Below are 23,254 nucleotides of genomic sequence, written 5' to 3' on the forward strand. Positions count from 1 at the left end.
TCCCATGGAGGTTCAGCATCTCCTAAATCTTCAATCAGTACTTCATCTTCTTGGATAATTTGAGCTTCCTCCAATTGTTCCAGAATAAAGTTATGCTCATTACTGCCCTCTGGGGTTTCTAGTGTCTCCTTCATGCTACGTTCGTCATTAGATTCTCCACATAAGACTATTGGAGTTCCTTGAGTGTCTAAATGTCTGGAAGATAATTGATGGATTGCTTGCTCCAGCTGATGAAGGGTTGTATGAAGTTGATCTACTGTTTCCTTGAGGCGATCCTGTGGTTCTCGAGGTGATGGATTTGGACATGGTACATAGGGAAGTGGTGGTTGATGAGCGGATAATTTATACGCTTTTTGGCATTGTTTTTACATAGTTTTTAGTATAATTTAGTTAGTTTTTAGTATATTTTTATTGGTTTTTAAATAAAAATCACATTTCTGGACTTTACTATGAGTTTGTGTATTTTTCTGTGATTTCAGGTATTTTCTGGCTGAAATTGAGGGACTTGAGCAAAAATCAGATTCAGAGGTTGAAGAAGGACTGCAGATGCTGTTGGATTCTGAGCTCCCTGCACTCAAAGTGGATTTTCTGGAGCTACAGAACTCCAAATGGTACGCTCTCATTTGCGTTGGAAAGTAGACATCCAGGGCTTTCCAGAAATATATAATAGTTCATACTTTGCCCAAGTTTAGATGACGTAAACTGGCGTTGAACGCCAGTTCCATGCTGCATTCTGGAGTCAAACGCCAGAAATAGGTTGCAAAGTGGAGTTAAACGCCAGAAACAGGTTAAAAACTAGCGTTCAACTCCAAAAAAAGCCTCTACACGTGTAAAGCTCAATACTCAGCCCAAGCACACACCAAGTGGGCCCCGAAAGTGGATTTCTGCATCATTTACTTATCTCTGTAAACCCTAGTAACTAGTTTTTATAAATAGGACTTTTTACTATTGTATTTACATCTATAGTTTCATCTTTAGATCACGTTTGGGGGCTGGCCTCTCGGCCATGCCTGGACCTTCATCACTTATGTATTTTCAACGGTAGAGTTTCTACACACCATAGATTAAGGTGTGGAGCTCTGCTGTTCCTCATGAATTAATACAAAGTACTACTATTTTTCTATTCAATTCAAGCTTATTCCGCTTCTAAGATATCCATTCGCACCCAAGAACATGATGAATGTGATGATTATGTGACGCTCATCATCATTCTCACTTATGAACGCATGCCTGACAAACACTTCCGTTCTACATGCAAACAAGCTAGAATGAATATCTCTTAGATATCTAATACAGGGGACTGAGTCCGAGATATTAGAATCTTCGTGGTATAAGTTAGAACCCATGGATGGCCATTCTTGAGATCCGGAAAGTCTAAACCTTGTATGTGGTATTCCGAATAGGATCTGGGAAGGGGTGGCTGTGACGAGCTTCAAACTCGCGAGTGCTGGGCGTAGTGACAGACGCAAAAGGATAGTAAATCCTATTCCAGTATGATCGAGAACCGCCAGATGATTAGCCATGCAGTGACAGCGCATTGGACCATTTTCACAGAGAGGATGGGATGTAGCCATTAACAACTGTAATGCCCTACATAAAGCTTGCCATGGAAAGGAGTAGGAATGGTTGGATGAAGACAGCAGGAAAGCAGAGGTTCAGAGGAACGAAAGCATCTCTATACGCTTATCTAAAACCCTCACCAATGAATTACATAAGTATCTCTATCCTATTTTAATTATCTTTTAGTACACTATAATCTCTTAATACATTTGAATCCACCTGACTGAGATTTACAAGGTGACCAAAGCTTGCTTTAAGCCGACAATCTCCGTGGGATCGACCCTTACTCACGTAAGGTTTATTACTTAGATGACCCAGTGCACTTGCTGGTTAGTTGTACGAAATTGTGAAACAGAATTAAGAACATAAACGTGCGTATTGAGTTTTTAGCGCCGTTACCAAGGAAGGAATGATCACGATTTCGTACACCAGTAGTGTTTGGGAGTAATTGGATTGGAATTGGGGTAAATAAGGATCATACGGTGGTGAATGGTGAAAAGGAGCTTGTGAGTGTGGTGGTTCAATGTTATGTTGAGAGGATGGTCTATAGGCACAGGGTGGGGCTTGTTGGTAGTTACAAGGCTGTCCACCATATCTATTAGCTTGGTTTGCATTGTATAATGGTCTTTGTCCATGATATCTTGGAGGGTGTTGTTTCCTAAAGGGTTGATCAAATCCTCTTGGCTCCATCCATCTTTGATTGCTTAGACCTTGATGCATATTCCTATTATAGCTTTCACTCCTTTCAACAATATTAGAACCAAACTCAAAGCGAGAGGGGTGAGAATTCATAGTGGCTAAAAAATATAAAAGAGAAAAACAAAAATAAATAAACAAGTAAAAGAAAAATATTTACAATAACCAATAATAAGGCACACGTTTGCAGTTCCCCGGCAACGGCGCCATTTTGAAGAGAAAACTTTTGCGTGGCCTAGAAATTCGCAGAATAAATCCTCGTTGTAGGTATAGCTTCTAAACCAACAAAAGTCCTTTCTCACAAACGTTTTGGTTGTCACAAGTAACAAACCCCTAAATAAATTGATAACCGAAGTATTTAAACCTCGGGTCGTCTTTTCAAGGAACTGCAGGGAGGTATGTTCTTATTATTGGTTATGAGTTTTGTAAATTAGGATTTTGAAAGTAAGGAACAAGTAATTTAAATGACAGATAAAATAAATAAATAACTGTAAAATAAACTCTTGGCAAGGTATGGGAATTTGGAAGTCCTATCCTAGTTATCCTTATCAACGGTGATGAGAATTGAGTTTTAATCCCACTTAGTTAGCCTTTACTAAAGCAAAGGAAGGTCAAGTGACTAATCAGTTTGATCCTCAGGTCCTAGTCAATTCCTAAGAAAGGACTGGAATTATTGAAGTTCAATTCAATTAGCAAAAACAAAAATTATCAATCACGTTGAGTTTGATAACTCAAGAGTTGCCAATTAATCAACCAAAGCCAAAAGGGGAAAAGTAAACTTACTCGAATAAAAATATCTTCAGATTGGTAGCAACAGTAGCATAAATGAAAGAAAGCAATCATAAACTGAAATACCTCAAATTATATTAAATAGAAATTCAAATCTAAACATAAATGGTTCATAAGCCAATTTGGAACATTAACAAGTAAAAGCATTGGAATAATTAAAATAGAGGAGAAACATTAATTAAAGGAAAATATTGAACTTGGTATTGAAGCAATAAAATTAAAAGAAATCCTAATCCTAAAACCAAAGAGAGAGGAGAGAACCTCTCTCTCTAAAAACTACATCTAAAACTATGAAAAGTGAATAATTGGAGACTCCCTTGAATGGATGCATTCCCCCACTTTATAACCTCTAATCTGTGCTTTCTGGACTTGGATCTGGGCCAAAAGGGTTTCAGAAATCACTGGGAGCGTTTTCTGTAATTTTTGGTGCGTGGCGTCTGTCACGCGTCTGCGTGGGTCACGCGGTCGCGTCATCTGGAGTTTTCCTTGTCACGCGCTCGCTTCGGTCACGCGTACGCGTCATCTGTGTTCTGCTCATGGCGCGCGTCCGCCTCAGTCACGCGTTCGCGTCGCTGTCTTCTCGCGCTAGGCATGCGACCGCGTCATCCATGCGTTCACGTCGCTGTCAGTTTCTTCAAAAACTCCATTTTGTGCTTTCCTTCCAATTTTGTATGTTTCTTTTCTATCCTTTAAGTCATTCCTGCCTTAGAAGATCTGAAACTACTCAACACACAAATCACGGCATCGAATGGTAATAAAAGGGAAATTAAAATAATTATTTTTAAAGCATAAGAAACATGTATTTCACATATATCACATAATAAGGAAGGGAAAGTAAAACCATGCAATTTACATGAATAAGTGGGTGAAGGGTTGAATAAATCTCTTGAATTGAGCACAATATATATCATAAAATATGGGTTTATCACTCACTATCCATTAAAACTCAGAGATGTTGGCATCCTTAGGAACTTATAATCCAGATGATATTATTGACTCTCTTAGTTAAGCTTATTTTGATTCTTGAACACAGCTTTCAGAGTCTTGGCCGTGACCCTAAGCACCTTGTCTTCCAGTATTACCACCGGATACAATAATGCCACAGACACTTTAACTGGGTGAACCTTTTCAGATTGTGACTCAGCTTTGCTAGAATCCCCAGATAGAGGTGTCCTGAGTTCATAAGTACACTCTTTTTGCTTTGGACCACGACTTTAACCGCCCAGTCTCAAACTTTTCACTTGACACCTTCACGCCACAAGCACATGGTTAGGGAAAGCTTGGTTTAGCTGCTTAGGCTAGGATTTTAATCCTTTGGGCCCTCCTATCCATTAATGCTCAAAGTCTTGGGCCCTTTTACCCTTGCCTTTTGGTTTTAACCTCTGTCTCTGAATTAAACTTCTGCTCCAGCTCCTCAATTTCAGCCAGAAAATACCTGAAATTGTCCAAAAACACAAAAACTCATAGTAGAATCCAAAAATATGAATTTAACACTAAAACCTATAAAAACTCAAGAAACTAAATAAAAACTACTAACAACTATATGAAAGTGATGCCAAAAAGCGTATAAAATATCCACTCATCATATGTGGCCAGCTTGGACAGGGATCTTTCATCAAGTCGTCTCAATGGAACTATCCCATTGCAACTCTTTTCAATTTCAGTGTTCAAGTATGTTTCTGTGCACGTTCTAAAGTATTTTCATAACAATTTCATTTATAAACTTTTATTATCAATACTTCAGCCCTGTGTGAGAGATTTTATTTCTGGTAGTGGAATTTTATGAGAGCAATATTTATACAATAAGTTCTTTTTGGATCGCATCCGCAATACCACAAAATAAATTAAGAGGATACAAATGAAGTGAAATGATTGGCTCACTTGTAACAGAATTGATCTTATTTCAGATTTTGCTGATTTGACTTGGGAGGAGTTCAATTTAATTTCTTTTAAATTAAGAGGATACAAAACTCTTACCACTAAATGTAACACCCTAAGTAGCCTAAGCTTTACCTCGCGTCGTAAAGTAAAGATTAATCAGAGATTACGACAGTTCTAAGCTCATACATAATATTATATATAGAAAGAATAGTATAATCTAGAAGCCCGATGAAGGATGTAGCTCAAAAATAGGATTTAAAAGCGCAAGCGTACTATCGAAGCTACTAACTTAAAGCACAAGATATAGATGTAATATAACAATAGATAATAGTATAATAGCATAGGAATCTATCCACAGCTCGTGAAGTTTAAGCCAGCTAGCCATATACATGCAAACAAGTTAGAATGAATATCTCTTAGATATCTAATACAGGGGACCGAGTCCAAGATATTAGAATCTTCGTGGTATAAGTTAAAACCCATGGATGGCCATTCTTGAGATCCGGAAAGTCTAAACCTTGTTTGTGGTATTCCGAGTAGGATCTGGGAAGGGGTGGCTGTGACGAGCTTCAAACTCGCGAGTGCTGGGCGTAGTGACAGACGCAAAAGGATAGTAAATCCTATTCCAGTATGATCGAGAACCACCAGATGATTAGCCATGCAGTGACAGCGCATTGGACCATTTTCACAGAGAGGATGGGATGTAGCCATTGGCAACGGTGATGCCCTACATAAAGCTTGCCATGGAAAGGAGTAGGAATGGTTGGATGAAGACAGCAGGAAAGCAGAGGTTCAGAGGAACGAAAGCATCTCTATACGCTTATCTGAAACCCTCACCAATGAATTACATAAGTATCTCTATCCTATTTTAATTATCTTTTAGTACACTATAATCTCTTAATACATCTGAATCCGCCTGACTGAGATTTACAAGGTGACCATAGCTTGCTTCAAGCCGACAATCTCCGTGGATCGACCCTTACTCACGTAAGGTTTATTACTTGGACGACCCAGTGCACTTGCTGGTTAGTTGTACGAAGTTGTGAACCAGAATTAAGAACATGAACGTGTGTATTGAGTTTTTAGCGCCGTTACCAAGGAAGGAATGATCACGATTTCGCACACCAAGTTTTTGGTGCCGTTGCCGGGGATTGTTCGAGTTTGGACAACTAACGGTTTATCTTGTTGCTCAGATTAGGTAATTTTATTTTAATTTTAAGCTTTTTATTTTCTATTTTCGAAAAATACAAAAAAAAAATTCTTCTTTTTCATTTTTCCAAATTAATTTTCGAAAAATACAAAAAAATTTACAAAATCATAAAATCAAAAATATTTTTTGTGTTTCTTGCTTGAATCTAGAGTCAAGTTTTAAGTTTGGTGTCAATTGCATCTTTTTAATTTTCTAAAAAAATTTATTTTCAAAAATTTCATGCATTGCATTCTTCATGATCTTCAAGTTGTTCTTGGCCAGTCTTCTTGTTTGATCTTTATATTTCTTATTTTGTGTCTTTTCTTGTTTTTCATATGCATTCATGAAACATTAATGTCTAAAGAATTAAAATTTTTAAGTTTGGTGTCTTGCATGTTTTCTTTTCTTAAAAATTTTTCAAAAATTAGTTCTTGGTGTTCATCTTGACATTCAAAGTGTTCTTGGTGTTCATCTTTGCATTCAAAGTGTTCTTGCATATTTTTCTTGTTTCGATTCATAATTTTCATGTTTTGAGTCTTTTTGATGTTTTTCTCTTTCATCATTAAAAATTCAAAAATCAAAAAAATATATTTCCCTTTTTCACTCATCAAATTCGAAAATTTGAGTTGACTTTTTCAAAATTTTTTAAAATATAGTTGTTTTTATGAGTCAAATCAAATTTTCAATTTAAAAATCTTATCTTTTTCAAAATCTTTTTCAAAATCAAATCTTTTTCAATTTTCTTTTCATATTTTCGAATTCCTTTTTAAAATTTTTCAAAATCTTTTTCATTTTTTCGAAAATACTCAAATTAATTTTCAAAATCTTTTTCTTATTTTATTTCTTAATTTTCGAAAATTTTATTAGCATTTAATGTTTTGATTCAAAATTTTTCAAAGTTGTTACTTGCCTATTAAGAAAAGTTGAATCTTTAAACTCTAGAATCATATCTTTTTAGTTTCTTGTTAGTCAAGTAATCAACTTTAATTTTCAAAATCAAATCTTTTTAAATTTCTTTTTCAAATCTTTTTCAAAATAAATTTCAATCACATCTTTTTCAAAATCAATTTCAAAATCATTTCTAACTTCTTATCTTTTCAAATTTGATTTTCAAATCTTTTTCAATCAATCTTATCTTTTTGTTTCAATCATATCTTTTTCAATTTCAATCATATCTTTTTCAAAAACAAATTTCAAATCTCTTTTAATCAATCATATCTTTTTCAAAACTTCCCAACTAACTCTCTACCTTTAATTTTCGAAAATCCCTTCCCACTTTTTCAAAATTTCGTTTTAATTAACAAATTGTTTTAATTTTAATTTAATTTCAATTTTAATTTTTGAATTTTAAATTTAAATTTAAAATATTTTTATTTTATTTTGTTAAATTTTCGAATTCTTCTCTCATCTCTAATCTCCTTCTATTTATTTATTCATACATTAATACTTCTATCCTCACCCCTGTGTTTGGATTCTCATTTTTCCTTCTTCTATTCTTACTTTCTTCTACTCACATAAAGGAATCTCTATACTATGACATAGAGGATTCCATATTTTCTTTTCTGCTTTCTTCTTCTTTTTCATATGAGCAGGAACAAGGATAAGAACATTCTTGTTGAAGCTGATCCTGAACCTAAAAGGACTCTGAAGAGGAAGCTAAGGGAAGCTAAAGCACAACTCTCTGGAGAAAATCTGACAGAAATTTTCGAAAAAGAAGGAAACATGGCCAAAAATAACAACAATGCAAGGAAGATGCTTGGTGACTTTACTACACCTAATTCCAATTTACATGGAAGGAGCATCTCAATTCCTGCCATTGGAGCAAACAACTTTGAGCTTAAACCTCAATTAGTTTCTCTGATGCAACAGAACTACAAGTTTCATGGACTTCCATCTGAAGATCCTTTTCAGTTCTTAACTAAATTCCTGCAGATCTATGATACTGTTAAGACCAATGGGGTTGATCCCGAGGTCTACAGGCTTATGCTTTTCCCATTTGCTGTAAGAGACAGAGCTAAAATTTGGTTAGACTCTTAACCTAAAGACATCCTGAACTCTTGGGATAAGCTGGTCACGGTTTTCTTAGCTAAGTTCTTCCCTCCTCAAAAGCTTAGCAAGCTTAGAGTGGATGTTCAAACCTTTAGACAAAAGGAAGGTGAATCCCTCTATGAAGCTTGGGAGAGATACAAGGAACTGACAAAAAGGTGTCCTTCTGACATGCTTTCAGAATGGACCATCCTGGATATCTTCTATGATGGTCTGTCTGAACTATCTAAGATGTCATTGGACCATTCTGCAGGTGGATCCATTCACCTAAAGAAAACGCCTGCAGAAGCTCAAGAACTCATTGACATGGTTGCAAATAACCAGTTCATGTACACTTCTGAAAGGAATCCTGTGAATAATGGAACGCCTATGAAGAAGGGAGTTCTTGAGATTGATACTCTGAATTCCATATTGGCTCAGAATAAAATATTGACTCAGCAAGTCAATATGATATCTCAGAGTCTGAATGGATTGAAGGAATCATCCAACAGTACTAAAGAGGCATCTTCTGAAGAAGAAGCTTATGATCCTGAGAACCCTGCAATAGCAGAGGTGAATTACATGGGTGAACCTTATGGAAACACCTATAATCCCTCATGGAGAAATCACCCAAATTTCTCATCGAAGGAACAACATAAGCCTCAACAAGGCTTTAACAATGGTGGAAGAAACAGATTTAGCAATAGCAAGCCTTTTCCATCATCCACTCAGCAACAGACAGAGAGTTCTGAGCAGAATCCATCTAGCTTAGCAAATATAGTCTCTGATCTATCTAAGGCCACTGTAAGTTTCATGAATGAAACACGGTCCTCCATTAGGAATTTGGAGGCACAAGTGGGCCAGCTGAGAAAAAGAGTCACTGAAACTCCTCCTAGTACTCTCCCAAGCAATACAGAAGAGAATCCAAAAAGAGAGTGCAAGGCTATTGATTTAACCATCATGGCCGAACCTGCAAGGGAGGGAGAGGACGTGAATCCCAGTGAGGAAGACCTCCTGGGACGTCCAGTGATCAATAAGGAGTTTCCCTCTGAGGAACCAAAGGACTCTGAGGCTCATCTGGAGACCATAGAGATTCCATTAAACCTTCTTATGCCATTCATGAGCTCTGATGAATATTCTTCTTTTGAAGAGAATGAAGATGTTACTGAAGAGTAAGTTGCCAAGTACCTTGGTGCAATCATGAAGCTGAATTCCAAATTATTTGGTAATGAGACTTAGGAAGATGAACCTCTCTTGCTCACCACTGAACTGAGTGATCTGGATCAACTGAGATTGTCTTAGAAGAAACAGGATCCTAGAAAGTTCTTAATACCTTGTACCATAGGCACCATGACCTTTGAGAAGGCTCTATGTGACCTTGGATCAGGGATAAACCTCATGCTACTCTCTGTAATGGAGAAACTGGGAATCTTTGTGGTGTAAGCTGCCAGAATCTCATTAGAGATGGCAGACAACTCAAGAAAATAGGCTTATGGACTAGTAGAGGATGTGTTAGTAAAGGTTGAAGGCCTTTACATCCCTGCTGATTTCATAATCCTAGACACTGGGAAGGATGAGGATGAATCCATCATCCTTGGAAGACCCTTCCTAGCCACAGCAAGAGCTGTGATTGATGTGGACAGAGGAGAGTTGGTCTTTCAACTGAATGAGGACTACCTTGTGTTTAAAACTCAAGGATCTCCTTCTGTAACCAAGGAGAGGAAGCATGAAAAACTTCTCTCACTGTAGAGTCAACTAAAGCCCCCACAGTCAAACTCTAAGTTTGGTGTTGGGAGGCCACAACCAAACTCTAAGTTTGGTATTGAACCCCCACAACTCAACTCTAAGTTTAGTGTTGGGAGGTTCCAACCTTGCTCTGAACATCTGTGAGGCTCTATGAGAGCTCACTATCAAGCTATTGACATTAAAGAAGCGCTTGTTGGGAGGCAACCCAATGTTATCTAATTATATTTATTTATTTTCTATTGTTATTTTATGTTTTCTTTAGGTTGATGATCATGTGGAGTTGTTGGGAGGCAACCCAATGTTATCTAATTATATTTATTTATTCTCTATTGTTATTTTATATTTTCTTTAGGTTGATGATCATATGGAGTCACAAAAACTACTGAAAAATCAAAAACAAAATGAAAAACAGCATTAAAACAGCACACCCTGGAGGAGAGCAGTCTGGCGTTTAAACGCCAGAACCAAGCATCTGTCTGGCGTTTAACGCCAGAAACAGGCACCAAGCTGGCGTTTAACGCCAAAACCAAGCATCTACCTGGCGTTAAACGCCAGAAACAAGCAACAATTGGGCGTTTAACGCATTGGGCGTTTAACGCCAGAAACAGGCAGCAGTCTGGCGTTAAACGCCAGGATTGCACAGCAAGGGCGTTTTACACGCCTAATTGGAGCAGGGATGTTAAGTCCTTGGCCCCACAGGATCTGTGGACCCCACAGGATCCCCACCACTTCTTCTCTCCTCTTCACACCTTTTCATAACTCTCTTCCACAAATACCCTTCACCAATCACCTCTATTACTCCTCTAAAACCATCATACAACCCACCTACACTCACCCACTCAAATTCAAACCATCACTCCTTCCTTTTCACACATCATAACCACCTACAACCCCCCTTGGCCGAACTACTCACACCTCTCCATCTCATCTATTTTCTTCTTATTCTACTCTCTCTTCTCTTCTTTTGCTCGGGGACGAGCAAACATTTTAAGTTTGGTGTGGTAAAAGCATAGCTTTTTGTTTTTCCATAACCATTAATGGCACCTAAGGCCAGAGAAACCTCAAGAAAGAGGAAAGGGAAGGCAATTGCTTCCACCTCTGAGTCATGGGAGATGGAGAGATTCAAAATCTTTTTCAAAATCAAATCTTTTTCAAAATCTTTTTCAAAATCAAATCTTTTTCAATTTTCTTTTCATATTTTCGAATTCCTTTTTAAGATTTTTCAAAATCTTTTTCATTTTTTCGAAAATATTCAGATTAATTTTCAAAATCTTTTTCATATTTTATTTCTTAATTTTCAAAAATTTTATTAGCATTTAATGTTTTGATTCAAAATTTTTCAAAGTTGTTACTTGCCTATTAAGAAAGGTTCAATCTTTAAACTCTAGAATCATATCTTTTTAGTTTCTTGTTAGTCAAGTAATCAACTTTAATTTTCAAAATCAAATCTTTTTAAATTTTTTTTTCAAATCTTTTTCAAAATAAATTTCAATCACATCTTTTCAAAATCAATTTCAAAATCTTTTCTAACTTCTTATCTTTTCAAATTTGCTTTTCAAATCTTTTTCAATCAATCTTATCTTTTTGTTTCAATCATATCTTTTTCAATTTCAATTATATCTTTTTCAAAAACAAATTTCAAATCTCTTTTAATCAATCATATCTTTTTATTTCAATCATATCTTTTTCAAAACTGCCCAACTAACTCTATACCTTTAATTTTCAAAAATCCCTTCCCTCTTTTTCAAAATTTCGTTTTAATTAACTAATTTTTTTAATTTTAATTTAATTTCAATTTTAATTTTCAAATTTTAAATTTAAATTTAAAATATTTTTATTTTATTTTGTTAAATTTTTGAATTCTTCTCTCATCTCTAATCTCCTTCTATTTATTTATTCATCCATTAACACTTCTATCCTCACCCCTGTGTTTGGATTCTCATCTTTTCCTTCTTCTATTCTTACTTTCTTCTACTCACATAAAGGAATCTCTATACTGTGACATAGAGAATTTCATATTTTTTTTCTGATTTCTTCTTCTTTTTCATATGAGATGGAACAAGGATAAGAACATTCTTGTTGAAGCTGATCCTGAACCTGAAAGGACTCTGAAGAGGAAGCTAAGGGAAGCTAAAGCACAACTCTCTGGAGAAAATCTGACAGAAATTTTCGAAAAAGAAGGAAACATGGCCGAAAATAACAACAATGCAAGGAAGATTCTTGGTGACTTTACTGCACCTAATTCCAATTTACATGGAAGGAGCATCTCAATTCCTGCCATTGGAGCAAACAACTTTGAGCTTAAACCTCAATTAGTTTCTCTGATGCAACAGAACTGCAAGTTTCATGGACTTCCATCTGAAGATCCTTTTCAGTTCTTAACTGAATTCCTATAGATCTGTGATACTATTAAGACCAATGGGGTTGATCTCGAAGACTACAGGCTTATGCTTTTCCCATTTGCTGTAAGAGACAGAGCTAGAATTTGGTTGGACTCTCAACCTAAAGACAGCCTGAACTCTTGGGATAAGCTGGTCACGGTTTTTTTAGCCAAGTTCTTCCCTCCTCAAAAGCTTAGCAAGCTTAGAGTGGATGTTTAAACCTTCAGACAAAAGGAAGGTGAATCCCTCTATGAAGCTTGGGAGAGATACAAGGAACTGACAAAAAGGTGTCCTTCTGACATGCTTTCAGAATGGACCATCCTGGATATCTTCTATGATGGTCTGTCTGAACTATCTAAGATGTCATTGGACCATTCTGCAGGTGGATCCATTCACCTAAAGAAAACGCCTGCAGAAGCTCAAGAACTCATTGACATGGTTGCAAATAACCAGTTCATGTACACTTCTGAAAGGAATCTTGTGAATAATGGGACGCCTATGAGGAAGGGAGTTCTTGAGATTGATACTCTGAATTTCATATTGGCTCAGAATAAAATATTAACTCAGCAAGTCAATATGATCTCTCAGAGTCTAAATGGATTGAAGGAATCATCCAACAGTACTAAAGAGGCATCTTCTGGAGAAGAAGCTTATGATCCTGAGAACCCTGCAATAGCAGAGGTGAATTACATGGGTGAACCTTATGGAAATACCTATAATCCCTCATGGAGAAATCACCCAAATTTCTCATGGAACGATCAACATAAGCCTCAAAAAGGCTTTAACAATGGTGGAAGAAACAGGTTTAGCAATAGCAAGCCTTTTCCATCATCTACTCAGCAACAGACAGAGAGTTCTGAGCAGAATCCATCTAGCTTAGCAAATATAGTCTCTGATCTATCTAAGGCCAATGTAAGTTTCATGAATGAAACACGGTCCTCCAATGGGAATTTGGAGGCACAAGTGGGCCAGCTGAGTAAAAGAGTCACTGAAACTCCTCCTAGTACTCTCCCAAGCAATAAAGAAGAGAATCCAAAAAGAGAGTGCAAGGCCATTGATTTAACCATCATGGCCGAACCTACAAGGGAGGGAGACGACGTGAATCCCAGTGAGGAAGACCTCCTGGGACGTCCAGTGATTAATAAGGAGTTTCCCTCTGAGGAACCAAAGGACTCTGAGGCTCATCTGGAGACCATAGAGATTCCATTAAACCTCCTTATGTCATTCATGAGCTCTGATGAATATTCTTCTTCTGAAGAGAATGAAGATGTTACTGAAGAGTAAGTTTCTAAGTACCTTAGTGCAATCATGAAGCTGAATGCCAAATTATTTGGTAATGAGACTTGGGAAGATGAACCTCCTGTGCTCACCACTGAACTGAGTGATCTGGATCAACTGAGATTGCCTCAGAAGAAACAGGATCCTGGAAAGTTCTTAATACCTTGTACCATAGGCACCATGACCTTTGAGAAGGCTCTATGTGACTTTGGATCAGGGATAAACCTCATGCCACTCTATGTAATGGAGAAACTGGGAATCTTTGAGGTGTAAGTTGCCAGAATCTCATTAGACATGGCAGACAACTCAAGAAAACAGGCTTATGGACTAGTAGAGGACGTGTTAGTAATGGTTGAAGGCCTTTACATCCCTGCGGATTTCATAATCCTAGACACTGGGAAGGATGAGGATGAATCCATCATCCTTGGAAGACCCTTCCTAGCCACAGCAAGAGTTGTGATTGATGTGGACAGAGGAGAGTTGGTCCTTCAACTGAATGAGGACTACCTTGTGTTTAAAACTCAAGGATCTCCTTCTGTAACCATGAAGAGGAAGCATGAAAAACTTCTCTCACTGCAGAGTCAACCAAAGCCCCCACAGTCAAACTCTAAGTTTGGTGTTGGGAGGCCACAACCAAGCTCTAAGTTTGGTGTTGAACCCCCACAACCAAACTCTAAGTTTGGTGTTGGGAGGTTCCAACTTTGCTCTGAACATCTGTGAGGCTCCATGAGAGCTCACTGTCAAGCTATTGACATTAAAGAAGCGCTTGTTGGGAGGCAACCCAATGTTATCTAATTATATTTATTTATTTTCTATTGTTATTTTATGTTTTCTTTAGGTTGATGATCATGTGGAGTCACAAAAACTACTGAAAAATCAAAAACAAAATGAAAAATAGCATTAAAAATAGCACACCCTGGAGGTGAGCAGTCTGGCGTTTAAACGCCAGAACCAAGCATCTGTCTGGCGTTTAACGCCAGAAACAGGCACCAAGCTGGCGTTTAACGCCAGAACCAAGCATCTACCTGGCGTTAAACGCCAGAAACAAGCAACAATTGGGCGTTTAACGCCAGAAACAGGCAGCAGTCTGGCGTTAAACGCCAGGATTGCACAGCAAGGGCGTTTTACACGCCTAATTGGAGCAGGGATGTTAAGTCCTTGGCCCCACAGGATTTGTGGACCCGACAGGATCCCCACCATTTCTTCTCTCCTCTTCACAGCTTTTCATAACTCTCTTCCACAAATACCCTTCACCAATCACGTCTATTACTCCTCTAAAACCATCATATAACCCACCTACACCCACCCACTCAAATTCAAACCATCACTCCTTCCTTTTCACACATCATAACCACCTACAACCCCCCTTGGCCGAACTACTCACACCTTTCCATCTCATCTATTTTCTTCTTCTTCTACTCTCTCTTCTCTTCTTTTGCTCGGAGACGAGTAAACGTTTTAAGTTTGGTGTGGTAAAAGCATAGCTTTTTATTTTTCCATAACCCTTAATGGCATCTAAGGCCAGAGAAACCTCAAGAAAGAGGAAAGGGAAGGCAATTGCTTCCACCTCTGAGTCATGGGAGATGGAGAGATTCATTTCAAGGGTCCATAGCTCAGTAATAGAGCATTTGACTGCACATCAAGAGAGCCCACTCATGGACCTCAACAAGAGCATGAGGAATTCCTCACCATGAAATCCCTGAGATACCTCAGGGGATGTACTTTCCTCCACAGAACTATTGGGAACAAATCAACACTTCCCTAGGAGAATTAAGTTCCAATATGGGACAACTAAGTGTGGAGCACCAAGAGCACTCCATCATCCTCCATGAAATTAGAGAAGAATAAAGAGCTATGAGGGAGGAGCAAGAAAGACAAGGAAGAGACATAGAGGAGCTCAAAAGCACCATTGGTTCTTCAAGAAGAGGAAGATGCCACCCTCACTAAAGTGGACTCATTCCTTAATCTCCTTGTTTATTTAATTTCCTATTTTTTTTTTCGATTTTTAAGCTTTATGTTTATTTATATTTGTGTCTTTACTACATGATCACTAGTGTCTAAGTGTCTATACCTTAAAGTTATGAATATGAATCCCTCACCTCTCTTAAATGAAAACTATTTTAATTACAAAAGAACAAGAAGTACATGGTTTCAAATTCATCCTTGAAACTAGTTTAATTATTTTGATGTGGTGACAATACTTTTTTTTTTCTAAATGTATGCTTGAACAGTGCATATGTCTTTTGAAGTTATTGTTTATGAATGTTAAATATGTTGGCTCTTGAAAGAATGCTGAAAAGGAGACATGTTATTTGATAATCTAAAAAATCATAAAAATGATTCTTGAAGCAAGAAAAAGCAGTGAATACAAAAGCTTGCAAAAAAAGAAAAGAAAAATAGCGAAAAAAAAGAAAAAAAGAAAAAAAAACAAGCAGAAAAAGCCAAAAGTTCTTAAAACCAAAAGGCAAGAGCAAAAAGCCAATAGCCCTTAAAACCAAAAGGCAAAGGTAATAAAAAGGATCCAAGGCTTTGAGCATCAGTGGATAGGAGGGCCTAAAGGAATAAAATCCTGGCCTAAGCGGCTAAACCAAGCTGTCCCTAACCATGTGCTTGTGGCGTGAAGGTGTCAAGTGAAAACTTGAGACTGAGCGGTTAAAGTCAAGGTCCAAAGCAAAAACAGAGTGTGCTTAAGAACCCTAGACACCTCTAATTGGAGACTTTAGCAAAGCTGAGTCACAATCTGGAAAGGTTCACCCAGTTATGTATCTGTGGCATTTATGTATCCGGTGGTAATACTGGAAAACAAAGTGTTTAGGGCCACGGCCAAGACTCATAAAGTAGCTGTATTCAAGAATCAACATACTGAACTAGGAGAATCAATAACACTATCTGAACTCTGAGTTCCTATAGATGCCAATCATTCTGAACCTCAATGGATAAAGCGAGATGCCAAAACTATTCAAGAGGCAAAAAGCTACAAGTCCCGCTCATTTGATTGGAGCTAAGTTTCATTGATATTTTAGAATTTATAGTATATTCTCTTCTTTTTATCCTATTTGATTTTCAGTTGCTTGGCGACAAGCAACAATTTAAGTTTGGTGTTGTGATGAGCGGATAATTTATACGCTTTTTGGCATTGTTTTTACATAGTTTTTAGTATGATTTAGTTAGTTTTTAGTATACTTTTATTGGTTTTTAAATAAAAATCACATTTCTGGACTTTACTATGAGTTTGTGTGTTTTTCTGTGATTTCAGGTATTTTCTGGCTGAAATTGAGGGACTTGAGCAAAAATCAGATTCAGAGGTTGAAGAAGGACTGTAGATGCTGTTGGATTCTGACCTCCCTGCACTCAAAGTGGATTTTTCTGGAGCTACAGAACTTCAAATGTCATGCTCTCAATTGCGTTGGAAAGTAGACATCCAGGGCTTTCCAGCAATATATAATAGTCTATACTTTGCCCAAGGTTAAACGATGTAAACTGGCGTTGAACGCCAGTTCCATGCTGCATTCTGGAGTCAAACGCCAGAAACAGGTTGCAAAGTGGAGTTAAACGCCAGAAACAGGTTATAAACTGGCGTTCAACTCCAAGAAAATCCTCTACACGTGTAAAGCTCAATGCTCAGCCCAAGCACACACCAAGTGGGCCCCAGAAGTGGATTTCTGCATCATTTACTTATCTCTATAAACCCTAGTAACTAGTTTTTATAAATAGGACTTTTTACTATTGTATTTACATCTTTAGTTTCATCTTTAGATCACGTTTGGGGGCTGGCCTCTCGGCCATGCCTGGACCTTCATCACTTATGTATTTTCAACGGTAGAGTTTCTACACACCATAGATTAAGATGTGGAGCTCTGCTGTTCCTCATGAATTAATACAAAGTACTACTATTTTTCTATTCAATTCAAGCTTATTCCGCTTCTAAGATATCCATTCGCACCCAAGAACATGATGAATGTGATGATTATGTGACGCTCATAATCATTCTCACTTAGGAACGCGTGCCTGACAAACACTTCCGTTCTACATGCAAACAAGCTAGAATGAATATCTCTTAGATATCTAATACAGGGGACCGAGTCCGAGAAATTAGAATCTTCGTGGTATAAGTTAGAACCCATGGATGGCCATTCTTGAGATCCGGAAAGTCTAAACCTTGTCTGTGGTATTCCGAGTAGGATCTGGGAAGGGGTGGCTGTGACAAGCTTCAAACTCGCGAGTGCTGGGCATAGTGACAGATGCAAAAGGATAGTAAATCCTATTCCAGTATGATCGAGAACCGCCAGATGATTAGCCATGCAGTGACAGCGCATTGGACCATTTTCACAAAGAAGATGGGATGTAGCCATTGACAACGGTGATGCCCTACATAAAGCTTGCCATGGAAATGAGTAGGAATGGTTGGATGAAGACAGTAGGAAAGCAGAGGTTCAGAGGAACGAAAGCATCTCTATATGCTTATCTGAAACCCTCACCAATGAATTACATAAGTATCTCTATCCTATTTTAATTATCTTTTAGTACACTATAATCTCTTAATACATTTGAATCCGCCTAACTGAGATTTACAAGATGACCATAGCTTGCTTTAAGCCGACAATCTCCGTGGGATCGACCCTTACTCACATAACGTTTATTACTTGGACGACCCAGTGTACTTGATGGTTAGTTGTACGAAGTTGTGAAACAGAATTAAGAACATGAACGTGCGTATTGAGTTTTTAGCACGTTACCAAGGAAGAAATGATCACGATTTCGCACACCAGTGGTGTTTGGGAGTAATTGGACTGGAATTGGGGTAAATAAGGATCATACGGTGGTGAATGGTGAAAAGGAGCTTGTGAGTGTGGTGGTTCAAAGTTATGTTGAGAGGATGGTCTATAGGTACGGGGGGGCTTGTTGGTAGTTACAAGGCTATCCACCATATCTATTAGCTTAGTTTGCATTGTATAATGGTCTTTGTCCATGATATCTTGGAGGGTGTTGTTGCCTAAAGGGTTGATCAAATCCTCTTGGCTCCATCCATCTTTGATTGCTTAGACCTTGATGCATATTCCTATTATAACTTTCACTCCTTTCAACAATATTAGAACCAAACTCAAAGCGAGAGGGGTGAGAATTCATAGTGGCTAAAAAATATAAAAGAGAAAAACAAAAATAAATAAACAAGTAAAAGAAAAATATTTACAATAACCAATAATAAGGCACACGTTTGCAGTTCCCTGGCAACGGCGCCATTTTAAAGAGAGAACTTTTGCGTGGCCTAGAAATTCGCAGAATAAATCCTCGTTGTAGGTATAGCTTCTAAACCAACAAAAGTCCTTTCTCACAAACGTTTTGGTTGTCACAAGTAACAAGCCCCTAAATAAATTGATAACCGAAGTATTTAAACCTCGGGTCGTCTTCTCAAGAAACTGCAGGGAGGTATGTTCTTATTATTGGTTATGAGTTTTGTAAATTAGGATTTTGAAAGTAAGGAACAAGTAATTTAAATGACAAATAAAATAAATAAATAACTGTAAAATAAACTCTTGGCAAGGTATAGGAATTTGGAAGTCCTATCCTAGTTATCCTTATTAATGGTGATGAGAATTGAGTTTTAATCCCACTTAGTTAGCCTTTACTAAAGCAAAGGAAGGTCAAGTGACTAATCAGTTTGATCCTCAGGTCCTAGTCAATTCCTAAGAAAGGACTGGAATTATTGAAGTTTAATTCAATTAGCAAAAACAAAAATTATCAATAACGTTGAGTTTGATAACTCAAGAGTTGCCAATTAATCAACCAAAGCCAAAAGGGGAAAAGTAAACTTACTCGAATAAAAATGTCTTCAGATTGGTAGCAACAGTAGCATAAATAAAAGAAAGCAATCATAAACTAAAATACCTCAAATTATATTAAATAGAAATTCAAATCTAAACATAAATGGTTCATAAGCCAATTTGGAACATTAACAAGTAAAAGCATTGGAATAATTAAAATAGAGGAGAAACATTAATTAAAGGAAAATATTGAACCTGGTATTGAAGCAATAAAATTAAAAGAAATCCTAATCCTAAAACCTAAGAGAGAGGATAGAACCTCTCTCTCTAAAAACTACATCTAAAACTATGAAAAGTGAATAATTGGAGACTCCCTTGAATGGATGCATTCCCCCACTTTATAACCTCTAATCTGTGCTTTCTAGACTTGGATCTGGGCCAAAAGGGTTTCAGAAATTGCTGGGAGCATTTTCTGTAATTTCTGGTGCGTGGCGTCTGTCACGAGTCCGCGTGGGTCACGCGGTCGCGTCATCTGGAGTTTTCCTTGTCACGCGTACGCGTCATCTGTGTTCTGCTCATGGTGCGCGTCTTCCTCAGTCAAGCGTTCGCATCGCTATCTTTTCGCGCTAGGCATGCGACCGCGTCGTCCATGCGTTCACGTCGCTGCCAGTTTCTTCAAAAACTCCATTTTGTGCTTTCCTTCCAATTTTGTATGTTTCCTTTCTATCCTTTAAGTCATTCCTGCCTTAGAAGATCTGAAACTACTCAACACACAAATCACGGCATCGAATGGTAATAAAAGGGTAATTAAAATAATTATTTTTAAAGCATAAGAAACATGTATTTCACATATATCACATAATAAGGAAGGGAAAGTAAAACCATGCAATTTACATGAATAAGTGGGTGAAGGGTTGAATAAATCTCTTGAATTGAGCATAATATATATCATAAAATATGGGTTTATCACTCACTATCCATTGAAACTCAGAGATGTTGGTATCATTAAGAACTTATAATCCAGATGATATTATTGACTCTCTTAGTTAAGCTTATTTTGATTCTTGAACACAGCTTTCAGAGTCTTGGCCGTGACCCTAAGCACCTTGTCTTCCAGTATTACCACCGGATACAATAATGCCACAGACACTTTAACTGGGTGAACCTTTTCAGATTGTGACTCAGCTTTGCTAGAATCCCCAGATAGAGGTGTCCTGAGTTCATAAGTACACTCTTTTTGCTTTGGACCACGACTTTAACCGCCCAGTCTCAAACTTTTCACTTGACACCTTCACGCCACAAGCACATGGTTAGGAAAAGCTTGGTTTAGCTGCTTAGGCTAGGATTTTAATCCTTTGGGCCCTCCTATCCATTAATGCTCAAAGCCTTGGGCCCTTTTACCCTTGCCTTTTGGTTTTAACCTCTGTCTCTGAATTAAACTTCTGCTCCAGCTCCTCAATTTCAGCCAGAAAATACCTGAAATTGTCCAAAAACACAAAAACTCATAGTAGAATCCAAAAATATGAATTTAACACTAAAACCTATAAAAACTCAAGAAACTAAATAAAAACTACTAACAACTATATGAAAGTGATGCCAAAAAGCGTATAAAATATCCACTCATCATATGTGGCCAGCTTGGACAGGGATCTTTCATCAAGTCGTCTCAATGGAACTATCCCATTGCAACTCTTTTCATTTCCAGTGTTCAAGTATGTTTCTGTGCACGTTCTAAAGTATTTTCATAACAATTTCATTTATAAACTTTTATTATCAATACTTCAGCCCTGTGTGAGAGATTTTATTTCTGGTAGTAGAATTTTATGAGAGCAATATTTATACAATAATTTCTTTCTGGATCGCATCCGCAATACCACAAAATAAATTAAGAGGACACAAATAAAGTGAAATGATTGGCTCACTTGTAACAGAATTGATCTTATTTCAGATTTTACTGATTGGACTTGGGAGGAGTTCAATTTAATTTCTTTTAAATTAAGAGGATACAAAACTCTTACCACTAAATGTAACACCCTAATTAGCCTAAGCTTTACCTCGCGTCGTAAAGCAAAGGTTAATCAGAGATTACGACAGTTTTAAGCTCATACATAATATTATATATAGAAAGAATAGTATAGTCTAAAAGCCTGATGAAGGATGTAGCTCAAAAACAGGATTTAAAAGCGCAAGCGTACTATCGAAGCTACTAACTTAAAGCACAAGATATAGATGTAATATAACAATAGATAATAGTATAATAGCATAGGAATCTAGCCACAGCTCGCGAAGTTTAAGCCAGCTAGCCATATACAGACCAACAGAAACCAAACAGTCAAAACAGCTTATACAAGTTTTTCTCTCTCAATACAAGCCTCTATGCAAAAGCAAAATACAAAAGTGAGATATATATATATATATATATATATATATATAGAATAAATCAGAAGAACTCCAAAAAGTATCTATGATCCTCCACTTCTGTCACCATCAGAGCAACTCACTAAAGTGGGTTGCGACCTGCATCTGAAAAATAACAACAGAATATGGTATGAGAACCGGAGGTTCTAAGTATGGTAACAGTGCCCAGTGATGTAAGATATAACACCCCGGGATGCCAGAGGCAATCCTAGACTTCATATCCATCACAAGATTCATCTTAGAGCATCCTAAAACAGTAAAGCATATATATATAACCATAATACAAAAGAGGGGTAATCTATCTTAAAGGATTTTCTATTCTAACAGTCTCCGCTGTCCCACAGCCTTCATTAACCTATCCTCTATGCGATCCCATCGCCACCGCCTTCCGAACCTCCTCAATCCCAATAGAAATCACAATTAATTACAATGCAAGTAAAACACAAGTAGAAGCATATAATGCAAGTAATTCAAGTAAGCAATTAGGCATACAATTGCAAGTCAGCAAAGCAACAAACAGATAGAAAATGCACATGATGAATGCCTGTCCTATTGGCTGTGATATCACATTGTCGGTTTAACTGCCAACCCGACACACCTCCATGGAGATGTCTCCCTTTGGAATCATAATTGGGAACCCCGAGATATGGTGCTTGAAACACCGTCTAGGTTTTTGTGCCTGCACACTCTAGTGATCCAAAGGGATGCGAGCGGAATACTCTTGCCACAGACCTCACATCTCAATGTAAGCGGGATTAACCACCATCCTTACGCCGCCGCCGCTACCTCGACAGGCGAGATTAACCACCGTCCCTGCCAGGCGCATAGCGTTTCATAATCTCAGTAACCACTACCTCGACAGGCAGGATTAACCACCAACCCTGCCAGGCGTATAGTGTCTCGTAATCTCAGTATAAATCAGTACTTCAGTGGTTTTCAGAAAAACATTTTCAGTATAACATGGATCTATCATCTCATTCAGAGTCCTCGACTCATTTCAACCACTGTCATTTCACTTTTCAATTCTGAACTCAACAGTTCGTCAGTTCTCATTTCACATACCAGTCTACCTTCACACGCTAATAACCCATCCTCAGTACATCAGAAACCTAAGCCTCCATTTTCTAACTTTTTAAAATAATATCAACTAAATCCCTTAGGTTCTTTCCCATGTTTTAAGTGCCCAAAACTAGGCCCAAGAGTCCTAAAATGGTGTCACAGAAGTTTACAATCTTGTTGGGAAGGTGAAATGGTTGAAAACAAAATTTAAGTTTGAGAAACAGGGCATGTGCGTCTACACTAGGGTGTGCGTCCGCACACCCAGGAAAAGTTTTAAAACGTGTGCGTACGTGATGAGCGGATAATTTATACGCTTTTTAGCATTATTTTTTTAGGTAGTTTTTAGTATGATTTAGTTAGTTTTTAGTATATAATTATTAGTTTTTAAATAAAAATTACATTTCTGTACTTTACTATGAGATTATGTGTTTTTCTGTGATTTCAGGTATTTTCTGGCTGAAATTGAGGGA

The 23,254-nt window shown here is 37.4% G+C and overlaps 2 non-coding genes across 2 annotated transcripts; both read right to left on the reverse strand.

Moving 5' to 3' along the window:
- Positions 1-8,230: 8,230 nt before the first annotated feature.
- LOC148579905 (small nucleolar RNA R71) lies at positions 8,231-8,338 on the reverse strand. The gene has a single exon (XR_015899682.1). It is a non-coding gene; the product is annotated as a small nucleolar RNA R71 (small nucleolar RNA).
- A 4,127-nt stretch (positions 8,339-12,465) lies between these two features.
- Positions 12,466-12,573, reverse strand: LOC148579906 (small nucleolar RNA R71). The gene has a single exon (XR_015899456.1). It is a non-coding gene; the product is annotated as a small nucleolar RNA R71 (small nucleolar RNA).
- Between the last annotated feature and the right edge of the window lie 10,681 nt (positions 12,574-23,254).

The sequence above is a fragment of the Arachis ipaensis genome, chromosome B10 (genome assembly GCF_059453495.1).
Source record: "Arachis ipaensis isolate K30076 ecotype BB chromosome B10, ASM5945349v1, whole genome shotgun sequence".
NCBI lineage: Eukaryota > Viridiplantae > Streptophyta > Magnoliopsida > Fabales > Fabaceae > Arachis > Arachis ipaensis.